Source organism: Pezoporus flaviventris, unplaced genomic scaffold, assembly GCF_033815535.1.
Source record: "Pezoporus flaviventris isolate CSIRO_AGI_PZ_B2104156 unplaced genomic scaffold, CSIRO_AGI_Pfla_v1 ptg000040l, whole genome shotgun sequence".
NCBI classification, from domain to species: Eukaryota; Metazoa; Chordata; class Aves; order Psittaciformes; family Psittacidae; genus Pezoporus; species Pezoporus flaviventris.
In genome coordinates, this window is record NW_026892588.1 from 3,552,816 (window position 1) to 3,571,225 (window position 18,410).

The window sequence follows — 18,410 nt, forward strand, 5'->3', positions numbered from 1 at the left end:
TCATCAGGCTGGTCTTATGACCTGCACTGCTCTCACCAGCTATGCTTGAGGTTCACAATAGCATACAGGGAAATGCTTAAAAAGGCAGGTGAGTTAATCGCCCAGCAGCCTCACTCCACAGATCTGCTCTTATTATGCCACATTCATGCTAACGTAGATACAGCCTCTATCATCCTTCTGACCTCTGGCTCAGTGAAGTAAACCTGAGCCTAACAAATTCCCAATTCATAGTTATCTACCAGTACTTAAAGGCTGGAATAGACTAGCCATAAAATAGATTGTCATAGATGAGATACACTGGATTAAAATAGGCTTTTGCAGGCTGGAAATGTGAAAGGCACCGTGAAAGAGCTTCCTTCTAAGTGAATGGAGAGAGAAAGCTGGGTTCAGCAACAGGGAGTGCTGGGTTCAGGCAACTGCAGTAAGGAGGGATAAATCACCCTTAGGAGGCATGGATTTCCCATCAGGGTCTGTAGAAGGAATAGATGCCTAAAGTTGGGTGAAATAAATCCACCTTTTGCAGAATCTAAATTTTTTGTCTTTGAGTCCTAACATGCTGTGTGCTCAATTTGGCCACTTCAGGCCTCCTATCCCCGTTTTTTCAATAACATCTTAGTTTCAATGAATGTGCAAAAGTAATTGACTTAACTGGGGAATTAAGAGCATAAAGTAGTATCCTGAAACAGTTCACAAATGGAAACAAAAAGCAGAATTCATCAGAAAATTATAGTAAGGTCAAACCGTCTGCTGAATTCTAAAAGTAACATATGTAATAATGCTTCCCTCCTTTTTCACATATCTCATACACCATGCATTCAGCTCCTTTTGTGTTCCCTTGTTTTGTGCTTGTCACTGTGGTCATCATTAAAAATAAGGTCTTCCTTTTTTGCCACTATTATGTTTTTGGAGGTTTTATATGGCAAATCTTGTATTATGTTGAATGATATTAGATGCAGTCTTCCAAACAGTGGTTTTAGAGCCTAAATATAACACTGACAAAAGTGATTCGTTCTATGACATTCCATTACGTTACATACCTAAATTGGATTCTTTCCTATTATAACCTACACTTACTAGTATGTAAATTGCCTTCATGCTGACTTGCACTGATTAACTGGTATGTAATTTCCATCATTTATGACACCACTAAATTTGGCTCAAGCAAAGCTCCTGCAAGTGGCAGCATGCTGTGCTACAGACAGGTTTGCTGGGCTGGACCAGATGGTAAAACTCCTTTTTGCAACTGTACTGGGAGGTAGAGATGACAAGAGAACAAAACTGAAGAAATCCTCACAAGACTGAGACTGGGAACCACTAAGAACAAGGAAGCACAGTTCAGATACAAATTAGCCATATTTATGGAGGCCTTTTAAGGAAAGGGATCCCGTTCCCTACAGTAACTGCTGAGAACTGAGCTCCATTTATTGTAGCTTGAGTAGCAGTTACACAAACAGGCAGTATTAGTTCACTGAAGCTATATGAATAATTGCTATTAGGTAAATCCTATCTTTCACAGAGTAATTGTGGGGGAAAGGGGAGAAGAGACCACTCCGGCTTACACTTGTCAGTGCCTAGCACATGGGGGCTTTTCTTCCTAATGAGGACTTTGTATACCCACTGAAATATTCAGAATGTGCTTATTGTGTCACACAAAGCACACAAGCACAGTGTTATAACTTGTACCTGAAATTGTCAACATGTCAAAAAATGCAAAACAAAGAAAAACTTCACCATTCAAACAAATCAGAAAATAAATTGATAACTCTTTCCCCCTTGTCAACTGAAGTAGTATAGCTGTTCTTATCCACCCAAGCAAAAGATAACAGAGCTCCCGTTCCAGAAGCTAAATTCTTATTGCATGTGTGTACTTCAAATTTCCAAAATTCTTTGAATGCAAAGACAAGGAACTTCATGTGTATCTTTCAGAGCAAATTGAGGTGAAGCCTTCTTCTCGAGCAAAGGGGTTCTGTTGAGAACTCAGGATAGTTTTATCACGATCATCAGTATTAAACTCACTTTGTAGCATTATGCAGTAAGCACCAAATAATGTGTGAAATTCAAAAAAAGTTAAACCAAAGAAGAATGCTTGCACGCTGGGAGGAGAGTTCACGGGTAGCTACCTGCTGAGGTGCTGTGCTGCTGTGCTGGACAACTCCCTCTAATATTCTCTTCCCGTAAGAAGAAAATACCTATGAGGTTTGGAGGTCAGAGAACAGGAAGAAACTCTTACACTAATCAAGTTTCCACCTTAAGGGCTTTATTTGTTCAGTATTCTCCCTCCCTTAACCTTCTCACTCTGCCCCCCACCATGCATTTCTTTTTTCTCCTTTTTAAGCACTCCTTGTCGTCAATGTACTTGCTTACCTGAATGCATTAGGATAGAAAAGGTCTTTCATTTGTGCATTCAAAAAGCTTTATAGCTAACAAGCATATAACTTATAAATAGCATGTTTTAAAGAAACCTTTAGAAAGATCAGTTCCCTTTTGTTGTTTCTTCAGTCACAGGGACGTTGGACTGATGTCTGAGAAGAAATGAAGTGAATTAAAACAGCTCTGCATCACTGCAAGGATTCATGACAGAAGCACTCTCAGATAGAGATAAATCTGCTAAACAAAGGAAGTCAGAGTCTCTCTTTTCCACCTATGCTGTTTTCCCGGGCTCAAAATGATGCAGATCACGAAATGTGTATCCTATATAGTGACTGTTGAAAAATGTCACTTATTTGGCAGAAATGTTCAGTCTGAAACTCTTTCCTGCAAACTCATGTTATTTTGATAACGAAAAAAGCTTGTCTGTTAACTTTTTCTTTCCTTAAGGTTCATAAAATGCATATACAAAAGATTAAAAGTGCATTTCTTTTCCATACTGTGCAGGACAAATGATATGGACAAAGTTGTCAACAAGTAACTCTTTCCAGTAACTATGCATTTCGACTAAACTTACAGCTGCATATGTTGCCAGGTCCACTATTCTACCATAGCTTTCACCATATTTGGTGGAATTTGCTATTGAATATCTAATAGTCTATGTTAAAAATACGTGTTCATTGTATTTATTATGATGCTTTTATCACATTTATTACATTTTAGTCAGGTAAGTCAGAAAAAAATTTTTGACTCTAAAGGAACAGCTAGTATCTTTTCATTAAGTATACAACTTAAGGTTCTGGACACTGTAGAGAAAGAGAGTAAGTGTTTTAGAGAAAGAGTAGAGTAAGTACTGCTTTCTTAATTTTATTTTTTTTTTGATCTTTATATTAATAGAGATGAATCTCATCTTTTCTTTTTCCCCAAACATCCTGAACAGTCTGCACTGATTTTTTTACAGTGCCTGGATAATATTATGGTGATTGGAGACCAAATGCAGCATGGTTGTAGTCATAAAGCCAGCACACTATACCTGTCTGAATTACTAATCCACAAGCCACAAAAAAGTACTAGAAATTTCTTCCACTTCCTCCCAGAAAACCTGCCAAGATGCTGGTGGTGTTCAAGGCCATGCTGCCCAGAGAAGCTGTGGCTGCCCCATCTTTGGCAGTGTTCAAGGCCAGGTTGGACAGGGCTTTGGGCAACCTGGTCTAGTGTGAGGCATCCCTGACCATGGCAGGGGTTGGAACAGCGTGATCTTAAGGTCCTTTCAAAACCAAATCATTCTATGATCTATGCTGAACCGAGCAGAATACACTGCCATGCTTGGACAACAATTTTTAACTATGCTTCTGATGCACAGTGCAGACTTGAGAAAGCAAAATGTTATTGTGGCTGGTTGGGCAAAGCCGATAATAACTTTTCACAGCAAAAAAGAAAAGAAATAGATTGTACCTAAAAACCTGAATGAATCTTTTGAGAAACAGCATAAACCTTGGTAATTATTTCTAATAATTGATTGAGAACACCACACACACCCAGAGAGGATGGGAAAACAGGAAATACGAAGAAAATATTCTGAGTTTACCTCACGATTTTTACTTTTTGCTCTAATTCCAGGACAAAAAACATGATGTGGTCAACTGGGAACAAAATTCATATTATGCCACCAATTCTATTAGATGGATACTATACGCTGTGCCTCCTCCTTCTCCTAAAATGGTTTCTGTATATGAATGTGTGTCTGGGAAAAGGTTATTAAGACATTTAAGATACATTTCATATTAGGAAATCCCCTACAATGCTTTCTAAGCTGTGCCTGGAGTTATATATGTAATCGACAACCTTACTATGGAATCTGTGGAAAGAACATTGGTGCTACGTTCCTTTTGAAATCACAGAATCATACAATAGTTAGGGTTGGAAAGGACCTTAAGATGATCAAGTGCCAACCTCACACTAAACCATATCACCCAAGGCCTCGTCCAACCTGGTCTTGAACACTGCCAGGGATGGAGCATTCACAACCTCCCTGGGCAACCCATTCCAGTAGCTCATCACCCTAACAGGAAAGAATTTCCTCCTTATATCCAATCTAAACTTCCCCTGTTTAAGTTTTAACCTGTTACCCCTGGTCCTATCACTACAGTCCCTAATGAAGAGTCGCTCCTCAGCATCCCTATAGGCCCCCTTCAGATACTGGAAGACTGCTATGAGGTTTCCATGCAGCCTTCTCTTCTCCAGGCTGAACAGCCCCAACTTTCTCAGCCTGTCTTCATACAGAAGGTGCTCCAGTCCCCTGATCATCCTCGTGGCCCTTCTCTGGACTTGTTCCAACAGTTCCATGTCCTTTTTATGTTGAGGACACCAGAACTGCACACAATACTCCAGGTGAGGTCTCACAAGAGCAGAGTAGAGGGGCAGGATCACCTCCTTCGACCTGCTGGTCACGTTCCTTTTGATGCAGCCCAGGATACGGTTGGCTTTCTGGGCTGCAAGCGCACACTGAAGCCAGCTCATGTTCATTTTCTCATCGACCAGCACCCCGAAGTCCTTCTCCACAGGGCTGCTCTGAATCTCTTCTCTGCCCAACCTGTAGCTGTGCCTGGGATTGCTCCGACCCAGGTGTAGGACCTTGCACTTGGCATGGTTAAACTTCATGAGGTTGGCATCAGCCCACCTCACAAGCATGTCGAGGTCCCTCTGGATGGCATTCCTTCCCTCCAGGGTATCAACCGAACCACACAGCTTGGTGTCATTGGCAAACTTGCTGGGGGCGCACTCAATCCCACTGTCCATGTCAGCGACAAAGATGTTGAACAAGACTGGTCCCAACACCGATCCCTGAGGGACACCACTCGTTACTGGTCTCCAGCCGGACATTGAGCCATTGACCACAACTCTTTGTGTGCAGCCATCCAGCCAGTTCTTTATCCACCCAGTGGTCCACCCATCAAATTGATGTCTCTCCAATTTAGAGACAAGGATGTCGTGTGGGACAGTGTCGAACGCTTTACACAAGTCCAGGTAGATGACATCAACTGCTCTACCCCTGTCCATCAGTTCTGTAGCCCCATCATAGAAGGCCACCAAATTGGTCAGGCAGGATTTCCCCTTAGTGAAGCTTATGCTGGCTTTCACCAAGCACCTTGTTGATTTTCATGTGCCTTAGCATGCCTTCCAGGAGAATCTGCTCCAAGATTTTGCCAGCCACAGAGGTGAGACTGGCTGGTCTGTAATTCCCCAGGTCATCCATTTTCCCCTTCTTAAAAATGGGGGTTGTATTTACCTTTTTCCAGTCGTTGGAAACTTCACCTGACTGCCATGATTTCTCAAATATGATGGCCAGTGGCTTAGCAATTTCATTTGCCAGCTCCTTCAGGACCCGCGGATGGATCTCATCAGGACCCATGGACTTGTGCACATTCAGGTTTTTAAGATGGTCTCAAACCAGCTCCTCTCCTACAGTGGGCCCAAGATCTTCATTCTCACAGTCCCTGGGTCTGCCTTCCAAGACTTGGGTGGTGCGGTCAGAGCCTTTGCAGTGAAGACCGAAGCAAAGAAGTCATTCAGAACCTCAGCCTTCTCCAAATCCTGTGTATCCAGTTCTCCCGAGAGCTTCCTGAGGGGGCCTACATTCTCACTAGTCTGTTTTTTATTTGCTACGTACATGTGGAATCCCTTCCTGTTATCCTTAACATCCCTAACCAAGTTTAATTCTAACTGGGCCTTAGCTTTCCTAACCTGGTCCCTAGCTTCCCGGACAACATCACTCTACTCTCCCAGGCCGCCTGTCCTTGCTTCCACTGATTATAAGCCTCTTTTTTCATTTGAATTTTCCTCAGGAGCTCCTTATCCATCCGAGGAGGTCTCCTGGTCCTCCTGCTGCATTTCCGTCTGGTTGGGATACAACACTCCTGAGCTTGCAGCAGGTGATCCTTGAATATCAACCAAGAGTCTTGGGCCCCCCTGCCCTCTAGGGCTGTATCCCATGGAACCTTCCTAAGCAGGTTCCTGAAGAGGCCAAAGTCTGCTCTTTTGAAGTCCAGGGCAGTGAGCTTGCTGCACGCTCTTCTCACTGTCCTGAGGATCTCAAATTCGAGCATCTCATGATCGCTGCATCCAAGGCTGCCCTGGAGAGTCACATTTCCAACCAGCCCTTCCCTGTTGGTGAGCACGAGGTCAAGCATGGCACCTCTCCTTGTCGGCTCCTCTATTACTTGCAGAAGGAAGTTGTCTTCTACACAATCATGGAACCTCCTGGATTGCTTGTGCCGGGCCGTACCGTCCTTCCAACAGATGTCAGGGTGGTTGAAGTCACCCATGAGAACAAGGGCCTGTGAGCGTGAGGCTTTTCCTATCTGTCTATGGAGTGCTTCATCCGCAGGTTCTCCTTGATCAGGCGGTCTGTAACAGACCCCCACAGTAATGTCTCCCATAGCTGTTTTCCCTTTAACCCTGACCCACAAGCTCTCTGTGGACTGCTCACCTGTCCCCAGACAGAGTTCCATACTCTCCAGCCTATCCCTAACATAAAGGGCAACTCCTCCTCCCCGCCTGCCAGGCCTGTCCTTCCTAAAGAGCCTGTAACCTTCCATTCCAGCACTCCAGTCATAGGAGCCATCCCACCATGTTCCTGTGATGCCTATTATATCATACCCCCGTAGACATGCACACATCTCTAATTCCTCTTGTTTGTTCTCCATGCTACAGGCATTTGTATAGAGGCATCTGAGCTGAGCTCCAACTGAAGCCGGCTCATTGGCTGGAGCGGCTGGGATATCTCTACATTGCTCCAAGCATTTATTATAGGTGTTGGCAACTGACTGGGTGTGTTGGGATGGAATGATGCCCCCCTCCCCCAACACATCGAGTTAAAGCCTCCTTGACCAGTCTGGCAAGCCTCCTACCAAAACTGCTCTTTCCCTTCTTTATCATCAGACCATCTCCACCAGCCCCCACTAGACCTGGCCTACAGACTTGGGTCCCGTATTCAAGACACCCAAACCCCTGACTGTGACACCACCCTTTTAACCAGTTATTAACCTGGCCAATCCTCCTAGCTTTTTTTAGGTTCTCCCCTGTATCCTGGAGAATTGACAATCAGAAAAGTCAAAACTCCAGATGCATAATATTACATTTAGCATTAAAGACAAAAATAATAGTAAACCACTAACTGCTCTGATCATATGAATATAAGAATCACTGTCAAGTCATCCAAAAAGTAGTATTTTCTGCATAAAGATATGGCAGTATAATGGTTATGTATTACACTTATTACAGTAGACAACATGCACTTCCACTGCTGCCTGGGCATGCTGTAGGAAGCTGAGAGGAAGCATTTCATCTTTGCAAGTTTGCCTAAAACAAAGAACATCTTCCCAATCTTTTTACATGCAAACCAGTGACAGCAGGACTACCACTTGTGTGGCAAGAAACAAGAAGAAATTGATTTCTAAATGCACAGTCCATGCTGTTCAAATATTCTCTACAATCTGTAAAATATTGTACCACCATCTGAAGTTACATTAATCTCATAGGGAGCAGTTTTCATTTTAACTATAATCTTTTTACACCAGAAATACAGAGGGAATGGAAAATGTTATAAAGGCGCAATGTTTCAAGAAATAGAGTAGGATGTAGGCAAAAAGTGCAAACTTGTGCCAGAGTCTACTATGAAAAAAATGTCAGGGTTACCATTACTAAGGCAAATGTTAGGCAATAACAATGTACACGGTACTTTAAGGGATGTGTAACACATATTCTTTAGAGCAAAAGAAACTCAAACCTCTGATATTTCTCATTAGAAACACAGAAAGCTTCACCAGAATTTACGACACCCAAAAACTACACAATCCTTTAACTATTTACAAAACTTACGAAACTAATTTTAATTTCTCCCTCTCCAAAACCACAGACAGCTCCAGAGGCTTATAAAGGCCAAGGAACAAATCTGCGCTCATCAGGACGCTGATATCCCAGTTCTTCCTGGGACTGCTCCTTGTTTATTACCACCCTTCATTCCAGTCTATCATTCATTCAATACTCTTCTTACCATCATTTCCATACTATCTCCAAATAAGTCCTGGCTATAAGCAGCTAACCACCACTCACATTTCCTAAGGTCAAGCCACATAGCCTCAGGGAGGAGCCTTCTTAGTAAGTACTGCAATTTGGAGTATTTTCATCCTCAGAGCCAAACATATTCCAGAAAAACAGGTCTAGTGCTTACCGGATATGGTATTTGACAGAAGTCATACTCCATGCTGAGTAAGCTCTCCTTTCTCTAGTTATGTGATTGTTCAAAGTCACCCACAAACCAGTGCGGAAGAGAAGGAGGAAAAAAGTCTTCCCCAGCTTACTTTTTTTAGCACAGACATTCCCTTTTTTTATTTATATGATACTGTCTTGATGGCAGAACATCACACCCATTCATTTCTTACTGTGAATTATAGCTTAAAAGCCTTTCTTCAATAGCAAATTACCTATCCCTAGAATAAACACAACCCACATGACATGGGTTAATTGAAAGGATATTTCTTACAGTGCTGATGTCTACTCTGGTGGAGCACTTTTCTTGTCAGCACTGTGAATGGATGGCAATGGGAAAGAGGAATACATTGTAAATAGAATGAGAAAGCAGACAAATGATCACAAGCAGAAGCTGGGAACTGGACACTGTGAATAGCTTACCAGTTCAGAAGCACTAAGGTGAAAACCCCTGCTTCACAGAATTTCCGTTGTGTGCAGCAGTTACAATCAATAACTTTCTTTAGTTTTTGAGGTTTGCTTGAAAACTTTTTACTAGTGCAGATATTCAGGCCATGAATGATTGAAGATTCTTCCTTAAATGATACACAAGAAGCACATATTTTTAGTGTCCCTGGCAGATTTTACCCTCACAGCATTTTTTGGGTAACAGGTAGTTAATCTGATTTACCCTATAGTGGAAGCAATTCTAAAGTCATTTATCAGGCTCCCATTGAGAGGCATTGAATATTGTCTCTTTTATAGATGCGTGGTACTCATCCTTTGTACACCTTTCTAAAGTTTGGCATTTTCACACAAATGACTGAGAAATTTGATCAACTATAGCAAGCTGATGTGACCTGAGAAGCACAGTAAATTAATTCACTGCTTCTTCTCTTCTGCATATCCAGATGACTGACCATTTTCTTTTAGTCTTCAGTACATTTGGCCACACTGAGTAACATAGCGAAGCAACGCCTTTGTTCAAGTTTGGGTTTGGCCTAGACTGTTACTTTACACAACTATTCATAAAGTACTACCAGCTAAAACCAAGTCAGAAATATCTTACAAGAAAACAGCATGAAAATTAGCCAACAAAAAGTTGGATGCCAGAATGCTCAGGTCTTCACAATTAAACATATGGAGCTAGAATTTGCAAGTATTTACCTAGTATTACAGCAAGCAGCCACAGACTCACATTAAGAAATAGAGAAAACACAGCTGCAACTTAACTTCCAGCCCTTCAATGGATTTATTCCCTTGTCTCAGTATTGGGTTCACTATTTTTCTTCTAGTGACAAAAGCGATAAATACTAGAAAGGACAGATTTCAGTACTGGCAACAGGGCAAAAGCTATTAAGGAAGAAGGATGGTAACCTACCTTCTTTGCTTGTTTCCTTGGGGTTTAGGGGTCTTGAGATTTAATTTTTTTTTTTTCTGTGAAATATTTGAAGCAGTTTTCTTTTAACTGGACCATATTTTTAGGGTATGAAAAGTGCCTGGAATCTGGCAGCTCTTCCGATTTTATTGACAGTTTAAGCTATTAACAACAATGCAAAAGTGTATTTATTTTACCCTGTTAATTTTAGGGAGCACATCCTGTCAAAAGAATCTGGGGTTAAACAAACAGAGAACAGGCACAAGACAGCTCCTTTTAAAAAGTGCAAACATTTCACAAAAATTAGGTCATCTCTGCTATGGGCGACTGATCTGTGCCTTAGTTCAGCAGGCAGCCTAAATCCCAGATTCCGCTACCGTAAAGACTGCAATTCCTGTAAAACTGTGCATTCCTACACAGGTTTACCACATATAGTCTAAAGGTACTGGTGTCTCATGGAATCTCCAGATCACATAATATAGACATACCCCAGAGCTGCCTGAATACAGCCTTCCTGTTGGTCATCATAGTGATCTATGATGCCCTGAAATACAGAAAGCTCTGGGGTTCAGTGTTTCTAATTATGGTACCACTACATCATACAGCTAAGGGCCCTAAACTGTACTTTGTGTTCCCCAGGACTGTTTGCTGCAATCTTTAAAGGAAATGTGACCACTTTTCCAGTCATTACTATAGTTTTGAAATGCCTCAAGAATCTCCCTGTCACCAACATGCAGTGTTCTATAGCTCACATGAGTATTTCAGCTAGCCTGCCTTGTGCTTGTGTTTAATAGTGAGTGGAATAGACATGGTATTACGGAATTTCCTAATTTATCAGAGACCTGCTGTGTTATAAAAAGACCCATAAGGAATTTTTGTTTCCCTAAACATTTAATATTTGTTGCCAGACCAGTTTTGATGCTGAAGAGAATAAAAAATTGCAATAAGAGGCTGACAAATTTTCTTATGAACTTCATAAAATATTTTAGTTCACAGTCACCCATGTGATTTATTTATGTCAGGTTTGCAATATTAATATCAATATCTCTCTGCAATCATTTGTAAAACTAGTCTGAAGTTATGATAATGTAAAATAATTATTAAGGAAAAGAGAGGCTTTTCTTACTGATGAACAAGAGAATTTATTGATGTCTATAATTTATCACGAGAAATGATGACCAGGCAATGCTTTTGTTGGTAAAAAGCTGTATAATCTGGTTTTGGAGTATAGCTGTTCTCCATCTTCACATTCTTGTTCTGTTGATTGGATGTGTTAAGAATAACAGGCACTACCTATCTGTATATGAGTGAATATCGATGGGCTGTCTCAGAGTGGTTTTAACCTATTTTTGCAGCAGTTTGCTTAATTTTGTTCACAGATTTGCTTTGTGGCCCTTGGACATGACTACTATGAGTGCAACACTAATCTCTGGAGAGCTCACCCTACATGTACTAGCTTCTTTCAGCCTGTAAAATGTCAATAATATTTCTGTCACGTAAAGATATCCCAACGTATTAAGCAGTGATCACAAACTTAGGACATACCAGCAAGAACCATTCACGTTACTTGAGCAAGTGGCAAATTAAAACCCAACAGCTAAGCCTGACAAGGAGAGAAGGTATGATACATTCATCTACAGCACATTACTTTCTGTTAGATAGGTCAGCAAAGTTCAAGGCTCCAGCTCTAATGAAAAGGCATAATTAGAGTAATGGACCACAATCATTTCTTACTCCATTTGATGTCATTAGTTCACCCAGTAATCACTCAGCAATTTTGAGAAACTGTGATTGGCATTTTGCTAAAAGGTTTACTCTGAAAGAGTTTTGTGTGGAAGTAGCAAAGGAAAAGGTACTTCTTTCTGGTAAAAATTACTTTTCAATTGACTGATTTATAACTTTATCCTAATCTCACTTTCTGAGAAATCTGGGAAATATATGACTAGTATATTTATCTTTGAATCTGGAAAACATTATTGTTTACCAAAGAGGGAAAACCTTTTTTAGTACTTGTACACACAATAAAATATAGTCCACAAAAGATAGACTGTAAAAGAAATCTTTAGAGGAAACATAATAAGCAAATGCTGCCTCCTTTTAGAAGATAAACATTCAGAATAATATTTTCTTACAACTGCAAACAGTCCTAAAGAGGGCATAATTCCTATTTTTGGGAGCAGCTGTGAGAATCTTGGTGATTTTATACCGAAACAACAAAAAATCAGTTTACCACCACAAATTTTATTACTTGAATGCTATCACAGGCTCTCACTTTGCAACAACTCCGGTATTCATTCATGGGAATTTTGGTTTGAAGAGCTCTCCATACCTCTCGCTGTACTGGCTCAGCAAGCTTGTGGGAAGGACAGGGAAAGACAGTGGGGTTTAACTTTAGGGTTTAAAAGATTAGACCAGGGAAGAATCTAAAAGCTTAGACAGGCTGCACAGAGTATGAGGCAAATGAATCCACTGTGTGAACATGGGTTTTCAGAGTCTTTCAGGAAATACATTAATGCACTCAATTTCCAGTCTAAAATAACCAAAACCTTAATAAAATAATAACATTAAACCAAAACAGTCGTGTCTGACATCCTCCATATTCAATGTTAATCTAGCAAACAAACTTTCCATTGTATCACCCAATGCCTTTGCAAAACTCCCAAAGGCAAAAAATATACAGGCATATAACCTACGAGATGCACAAAACATACAGTTTCCTTTAAGTCTGGATGGCATCACACATCCTACAAGAAGTCTTGCAAAAAAAAAAAAAAAAAATCCCCTGCCAATTCTAACATTAAGCCTTTTTTTTTTTTTGAGATATAGGAAGAAAAAATAGGTGTGGGGGGTTTATATGATACATTCCTCATTGAGTAGAACTATTTCTATGGCTTACAGTAGCAAACCCGTCTTGCCAAATCTCATGAGAGAATCTTGTAACCAAATTTTAACAGTCTTTTTCATTCTTATTACTCAAAGATGGTAAGTTTGACTAAATAAGGATACGCCTAAAAATTATCTCAAAACTTTTTGCACAAGTGAGAACTCTGAGAATTGCCTCTAGTTCAATTCCACCCTTATTAAGACATGACCCCAAGGCTCTCATTTGTAACTAAGGTGAATAACATTTGACATTAGAAGCTTCAAGAACTTTTTTAAAGGGTGAGATTTTTAGGCAGCTTAAATAGGGCAAGAAAGAAGAGAAACTCTCAAGCACCTTGACCTTTCCATTTATTCCTGGACCAAAGAGACAATCTAGTGCAACTCTACAGAAGTATAAAAGCTTCCATAATAACAGAAATACATGGAAGTCATGATGCATAGTTCAAATATTAGCTGATCAAAAGGCAGGAAATAAAGTTGGTTCTATCTTCCAAATACTTTCATAAATCCAGTCTTTTCATTTGTGGGGATGCAGACATTTTCCACGTCTGAAAAAGACTGAAAATCTCAGCAAGGAAATACTCTACTTAGAGAATAAATAAATAAATCAGTCCATTTCCCACATCACACTCACACACTGGCACACTCACAAATTAAATTCATTGCCTTGTCTCCAATATCAGTTAGTGTACATTAGTGCAGATCACTGTAGAAGGCCTGCAGAGGGAAGCTGTTGGTGCTGGGAATGCAGTCACCAGATGATACCTGGTTTAGGGATTTATTTTGGAATTACTTTTAACCTGAGCCTATGGCCTGAATGCTCATTACTGATCAGGGCACATGAGGTGAGTTCTCTGAGCACATCTTCTAATTTCATTTTCTCCGACAGCAAACTGCCTGGCATGCTTGGAACCAAAGCACCAGAGATAATGAGGATATACTCTTCAAAGGCATCAGTCCTCATCCAAATTAAAGCCAGATTCATGTATACCACACATGAAAGGCAAGAGTCACCAAAAGTAAGCATACTGAATTACCAAGTCCTGAATTTCTGGCCAAAGAGGTGACCAGATCAACAATTAACTCTTTTGAATGTATGATTTTTCTTTCAAATGGCTACAGCCCTCTGCTGCCTTTTCCCTGCCCTTTCTCAAATACCCTCATGCACGATGCAATAGTCCTTCACCAAATGTCCAGACCTATTTTGTAATTCTTATATTTTATCTATAACATCACTACAGCCTGAGTTTGAAAATACTTGCAATTAAGGCAAAAAATTAACACATTAACTTAGAATCACAGTATCACAGAATAGTTAGGGTTGGAAGGAACCTTAAGATCATCTAGTAACTTCAGAGACTATCCCTGAAAAATGTATAAGCATTTCTAAGTTCTTTAATGTGAGAGGGTGGTGAGGCACGGGAACAGGTTTCCCAAAGAAGTGGTAAATGCTCCCTCCCTAACAGTGTTCAAGACCAGGCTGGACAGAGCCTTGGGTGACATGGTCTAGTGTGAGGTGTCCCTGGCCCATGGTAGGGAGCTAGAACTAGATGACCTTAAGGTCCTTTCCAACCCAAACCATTCTGCAATTCTATGAATCTATGAATTCACACCTTTTAAATGGCAAAACTAATTTGTGATTTTTTTTCCCCTCTGCAATCTAAGAAAGCTATTGGTACGCACACAAAAAAAAATTGGGAAGGGTTAAGATAAAATGAAATATAATCACATCCTGAGTGTTACAGATTCAGAGCCTAATCAATACAATCAGAAGTTCAATATGGAAATAAAAATGCTACCCACACTTGTTCAACTACTTTTCAAATCCTTCCCACAGTTCTGGCTTAATCACAATATCACAGTATCACAGTATGCTAGAGATTGGAAGCGACCTCGAAAGATCATCTAGTCCAATCCCCCTGCCGGAGCAGGAACACCTAGGTAATGTTACACAGGAATGTGTCCAGGTAGGTTTTGAATGTCTCCAGGGAAGCAGACTCCACAACCTCCCTGGGCAGCCTGTTCCAGTGTTCCGTCACCCTCACTGAGAAGAAGAAGTTTCTTCTCAAGTTTAAGTGGAACCTCTTGTGTTCCCGTTTGTACCCATTACCCCTTGTCCTATCACTGTTTGCCACTGAGTAGAGCCTGGCTCCATCCTCGTGACACTCCCCCTTTATATATTTATAGACACTAATAAGGTCACCCCTCAGTCTCCTCTTCTCCAAACTATAGAGACCCAGCTCCCTCAGTCTTTCCTCATAAGGGAGATGCTCCACTCCCTTAAACATCTTCGTTGCCCTGCGCTGGACTCTCTCCAGCAGGTCCCTGTCCTTCTTGAACTGAGGGGCCCAGAACTGGACACAATATTCCAGATGCGGTCTCACCAGGGCAGAGTAGAGGGGAAGGAGGACCTCTCTCGACCTACTAACCACCGCCCTTCTAATACACCCCAGGATGCCATTGGCCTTCTTGGCCACAAGGGCACAGTGTTGGCTCATGGTCATCCTGTTGTCCACTAGGACCCCCAGAAGGGTAAGCAATATCCAAATCTAACTAGCAGAAACAATTGCAGTGGCCATGCACAGCCTCTAGAACTCAGATAACTGAAGTAACACACGTGCAGCTCACTGCATTCATTTAAGTGTTCTGCCAACACTAGGCTAAATTCTGCTCTTATAGCCAAGGGTTAACTGCAGTCATTTGTATTGTCTGCTCAACTGAGCCAAACTGCATGTTCTGATCAGTAAATGAATTATTGTGTGCCTTGCAAAAGCAGAGAGAATTCTTTGTCCAAAAACACAGAAGATGCCAGTATTAGCACTGGGGATAAGACTTGGATCTTTTTTGCTTTCCCTCATGTGCTGAAATGACAGTTTTCCGAAAAGAAAAATGAAATCCATTGGTATGGAATCATCCATTGGCGATTCACACATATCACCTACAAGGATTTTTAAAGGGAGACAAGATCTAGTGGAAAAGAAACCAAAAAATGTTTTGGTTTATGAGGTTAATAGGGTGATGATTTCAGTTGTGTATGTTACCTCTGTTTCTATTAACATGATACACATGAAGTATCAGACCAGAACTATTCTACAGCTAAATATAACTTAACACAGGAAATGTATGAACATATATTTTTAATCTCCTACTTTTTTTTAACTCACCTGGGTTTTTTGCCTACCAGCAAAGCTGACTAACAACCAGCTACCAAGAATCAGAAACAACTTTTACAACCAAGGCAAGAAGAACAAGACAAAAAATAATGAGGAAAAAGCACCCTGGTCTCCTGCACATGCACATGCACACACACACACAAAGAATACTGCTCAGGAGTTTAGAGCCTACATACCTAACAGGGAATTCTGGCTGAGTCTACATTATTTACCATTATTATTCAATACTGCTGCTGATGTATGGAAACATAAGGAGAACAGATAAAAAACCTAATAAAAATAAAGCTATGGGGAGATAAAAAGCTTTTCAGCTGTGCAGAGTATTTTTTGTTCTCTTTGCAACCTACCTTAAATTAAGATGCTGAGATATATTTTCAACAGAAGAAATGGCAGAGGGGCTCTATACATATCACAAATTATATAACATGTGATTCATAAACATCAGGGCTACAATTTTTTACTATTTCCCCCCCACCCCAAAAACTATTGCAGGGTGAGATAAGGTGAGTAAGGATGACCTATATAAAGTCCTTTCTGGTTAGACAGCATTTTCTATGTGTATTATAATAATAATCATAAAAGGAAATCACAACCCACTCCAATTACAAACAGAATAAAAAGTGTGAATGATTGTTCTCATCTTCTTTTAGATGCCATGAACATTCAGAGATATAAACATGAAACTGGATGGTAATTTGGGTTAGAGGACAAGGAGTAAAGATGGTGTGCTCTACTGCAATTTTCCTTTATCATAAAATGAAACAGGTATATCAGCAGCAAGAAGGCTGTAAAAGCTTTACCCAACCCTGCAGCTAAATGAAGAAGCCATTCCAAGACAGCTTATGAAAAAGAGTGTTGTTGAGTTTGATGAGAGTGAATCCATGCAAGCCAGAAAAGTGAAGTAATAAGAAAAAATAACTCTTAAACAAGTTTATGATTTGCAAAACAACCAAATAAATCAGTTACATATATAACTTCTTCTCAAATTGATGCAATTTCCATACTATGATTTTCCTTGAAAATTTTTTTTTACTAGATGTTCTTGGCTCCTCAGATGATTGTAACAGCCTTCCAGTATCTGAAAGGGGCCTACAAGGGTGCTGTGGAGGGATTCTTCATCAGGGGCTGTAGTGATAGGACAAACGGTAATGGGTTCAAACTTAAACAGGGGAAGCTCAGGTCAGGTATAAGGAAGTTCTTTACTGTGAGGACGGTGAGGCGCTGAACAGGTTGCCCAAAGGAGTGGTAAATACTCCATCCCTAGCAGTGTTCAAGACCAGGTTGGACAGAGCCTTGGGTGACAGAGTCTACTGTGAGGTGTTCCTGGCCTGTAGTAGGGAGTTAGAACTAGATGATCTTAAGGTCCTTTCTAACCCAAACCAATCTATGATTCTATGATTATCTTCTGTTGTTCCTTTGAGATTTCAGTCAAACTACTCAGAATACCTTAGTGAACCTTGCACCCAACATGGTCATCTTTTCTTTAATGACTGTTTCCTTCACTCTACAAACTCTGGCAGTCTTATGTTTGTATGCCACCTCTTTGTTTTCTTTGATCAATGCACAAGTATTTACAAAAGGTAAGATCCCATGAAACACAGAGGAGCAGATGGGTTTCAAAGAGAATTTTGAAAATTGGGCTGCTCCCACTTAAAAATTCCATACTTTTCCATGTTCCTGACAAGCTGCCTGAGAGCCAGAGGAATGAAAGCTGAATCATCTGTTCAAGCATGGCAGACACAGTGGATCTAGGTAGCAGGTCAGCTATAAGCAAGTCTCTCCCAGAGCTTTTCAACCCTGTTTTCTTAGTGAAAGCAGACTTACACAATCACATCATCTGTTCATCTGTCACACTCTCCCACATTCTTAGTTACTGCCCAAATCACGAAGTCTGAAAGAGATCTCAAAGACAGAATGCATTTTGGTGGTTTTGAGGTTTTGATTTTGGTGTTGGTTTTTTGGGGGGGTGTGGCTCGGAGTGGGAGGTTTCTTGAGTTTTATGAAAATCTCCAGATGGATAAAGGGAAGAACAGAGCAATAGCAACTCTTCAGTCTGGTTTGCTTGCTTGCAGCACATGCACAACCCTAGTCAAGTACAGCTGTCTCCTGCCCAGAGAACAATGTGAACATGAGGAGAGAGTATCATACAAGATTCAGGGCATGTCCTGAAGAACATTGTGGGGGAGTGTGAAGGCAATGGGGTGGAAAACATAGGAATTTAACAGAGGGATTTATGAAGAAACTAAGTTGCTTTCACAGGAACATAAGACAGATCTCCAGAAAGCTAAGCTTCATTAGTTGTTGCTTACAATAGGACATTTTTAACTTAGCTATCACTGTGGAACACTTTAATCGCACCT